At 37.3% G+C, this 3,556-nt stretch overlaps 1 pseudogene; it reads right to left on the minus strand.

The window, feature by feature from the left end:
- Positions 1-229: 229 nt before the first annotated feature.
- LOC147712715 (histone-lysine N-methyltransferase SMYD3 pseudogene) lies at positions 230-2,557 on the minus strand (annotated as a pseudogene).
- Positions 2,558-3,556: the final 999 nt, after the last annotated feature.

The raw sequence follows: 3,556 nt of genomic DNA on the forward strand, positions 1-3,556 counted from the left end.
ATGTTAGCAACAGGGTGAACAGATGAAATGATGACAGACTTGATAACACCATGAGAGTATGCAGGGCCAAACCTGTTCTCAGCTTCCTCTGTATGATCTGTTCCCTGCTTCCTGTACTCTCTAATTGGCTGTTCTGTTTAGTTACTCCTCCACTTGACCTTAGCACGTTGAAAAGGGGTGAGTTTGAGTCAGAAATTAAACATTTCCTTCATGGACCACACTGAGTAGGAGGGATTCTTTTAGCCTTTATTGTCATCACAGTTACATTAATACAAACACCCATATTTCTCTATAATGCAAGCAAATTACAGTTTCAATTTTGAACAGTTTAATTGACAATATGCCATGTTGCTGCAGCAGAGACATCCATGTCAACTAGTTAGGCACTCCATACGGATGTATTACCCCCTCCTTCTCTTCCTCCTTCCTTCTCTACCTATTCAAAATCTATGCCACATGAGCATTCCTACATGTTGGAAGTGTACTCCAAAAACGATTTATTTTCATTGAAATAGCTCTACCTAAGAGCAATGCCACACTAAGCAAAAGGAAATCACATGTAGTGCTCAATTTTAAGTATCTGTATAATATAACTAACGAGAATCCACAAAGGTAAGAGGGTCCTAGGGACAGTTTACCGACCAACTCACAGATTTAATCCCCAATTTAAATGATATCCATTACAAACAAATCTGGTGGTCAAAAGCAGGGGCAAAAGGGAGCAAAAAGACTAGTTACATACCACACAAAAAGAGTACAGAACCCCAACAGATATGCTTAATAGACAAGAAAGCGACCTTTACGAAATCGTCGGATTTCCATCAACTGCCAAGAGAGGCCAGTGTCATCAATTGGATATCCTTCCTACCACAACACCTCTTGATCACAGAGGGGAAAGATGTGGTTCGGATTTCGTATGGATCACTAAAATCACAACAAAAGGAAGTACAGAAGGAAAGTGAAAAGAACGACCAATGTAGTCACTTATTTCAAGGATATAAACATAGGATATCTATTTGGTTGGGTGATGGAAAAAATGTGTGCAATTGTAAGTATCACCATTGTTCTGTACTTCGTAAATATGCACAGTTGAAGAGATGAAAAAACTATGTGTTTAGTCGCCTTGTTAACATCCTGGTATCTTCATCAGTAATTGTGTCATTGGATGTTCTTTGCCATAAAATATTTTCATAATACCATATGCTTCTTGAAACACAGACATACATTCAGGGAACTTGGCTTGCTGCATTAGTAATGAGCCCATTTTCATCATATGCAGTGCTTGCGAAGCATTGATTCCTGAAGTATATTGTCTAAGGGGTTCCAGAGCTCTGTATCCATAGCGCAAAGCTTCTTCTGGTAAATTGAGTATCATGCAGGCCTCCACAGCATAAGTCAGTATGTTTAGCTGATAGATGTTCTCGTCTGGAACTAGTCCAGTGTTCCTCTCTAATTGAGCCCTGCACAGAGCTAGGCTCTCCCTCCACTGTTTCTTTGATTGTAGTTCAAGCACTTTTGATACCAAGTCCTTGGTCTTATTCGAAGCTTGTCTGTCACCTGCCAGCATCCTCTCATCATTGGCATGTGTCTGACACAGACGACAGTCACATTCAAAGCAATATTTTATCTTGAGCTGATTCTGCCGTTCTACTGTGAGCATCAGTTGGTCAATATAGGTAATAGTAAGCTCCTCTCCTGCCTGAATCTTTCTGATTGCCCGCAAGTGGAGGTGCCGTCCTATGAAAATGGTCGTACAGTTTGGCTCACAACTGTGGTTGAGAAGAGACATGCTCGGATACAGACCAACTGCAACACCTAGCAGTTCTCCATTAACAACTGAGCAACGGTTGCAGGTCACTTTCGCAAAGAGGTCAGGAAGGTTTATATCAGCGAGGAACTGGGAGGGATCTGAGATTTCTTCTTTTAGATACATCTTTAACATGTCTGCAAATAATTCAAACTCATTTTTATATTCTTTGCTTACTTTTCCAAAATTAGACTCAAGTTCAGACACAGAATAGAGCTCTTCTGAAGGACAAGGTGATTTTCGATTCATCTTGAAGACAATCTTGCCAACAAGCCTGACTGTGTCGGTGTCAAATTTAGACTTGGCACTCTTTAGACATTTGCACTCTCTCTTGTGGTCAAGCCAGGCTTCTGTCTGGCATGCTTTGCTACAGTATTTGGCAAACTTGCAGTGAGAGCACTGAAGGAGTTTTTGTGGAGTGCGCAGGCACCACTCGCACACTAGTCCCCTTCCTTGCTTGTTGACAGTGTAGGCAAAAGGCTCAGCAATATACAGCACTTCTCCGGGTGACATATGCACAGTAGCCCGTAACCCATTTCCTTTGCCAACACTCTGAAATTTCTCCATCTTGCGCGTCATAGTAGGGAACTGGCTCATCATCAAATTGTGATCTGCTGAAACTAGAGACCAGACTGTCTGAAGAGGGCGTGAAGCTTTCCTGTTCTTCTTTTTCAGTGACGGTCACTGTTATGTTTGAGTGTGAAAGCTCAGGTCATGAGGTGAATGAACAGCAACAATCTTCTGGACACTTTCGCTGTGAATAAAGACAGATAATGAATTACAATTGCTTACTGGCCACCAAGTGTCATGACAGTTAAATTGATGACGAAATTATACCCTACAGTGTTTACTACTATCTAGTATGATTACTTAATGCAGCAAACAATAGGCTATGGTTGTATGTTAGAATATCAGAGTTAAAAATATTGAAGTACAAGAATATCAACTGCAGCATTTCAACTACCACAACATTGTGAATGTAAGAATAAGATGCAGCTGAAAAGCAGCTAGATCCTTTGATATATATATATATATATATATATATATATATATATATATATATATATATATATATATATATTATATATATATATATTAACGCTCAGTTTCCTTGCAGGTTTCTTTGGCGAACCTGGTGGAAACCTTGAGCAGTATATATATATATATATATATATATATATATATATATATATATATATATATATATATATATATATATATATATATATATATATATATATATATATATATATATATATATATATATATATATATATATATATATATCCGCTATGAGATTACTCGTGGGCCTAAAAATAATCATTCAGCACTCCAGGTAAAGTTACAGACACTTTTGTGCTTTTATTTCAACGAGGATAACATCTATGCGTTTCAGCAGCCACTGCTGCCTTGTTCACGATGTTTGTAGCACCATTTTTTTCCATTAATATATATATATATATATATATATATATATCTAAATCGAGTGTGAGACATTTTGGGTAACTCACGAATTGACGTGCGCTAATCACACATAAAAGAGTCATGACAATTAATATGTGATAGAACTTAGTTACTGTATCATAAAAGCATACAGATACATTGTAGAATAGATGGAATCACATACATTAAATAATGGAATAATATAATCCTAGTTTAATCAGTTTTAGTTGCTATTTCAATGTGTATTAAAAGTAAAAGTGATGTACTTAGGTGCTATAATATTACTAACCATTCTTATCGAAATAA

This window comes from Lissotriton vulgaris, chromosome 5 (genome assembly GCF_964263255.1).
Source record: "Lissotriton vulgaris chromosome 5, aLisVul1.2, whole genome shotgun sequence".
Lineage (NCBI taxonomy): Eukaryota > Metazoa > Chordata > Amphibia > Caudata > Salamandridae > Lissotriton > Lissotriton vulgaris.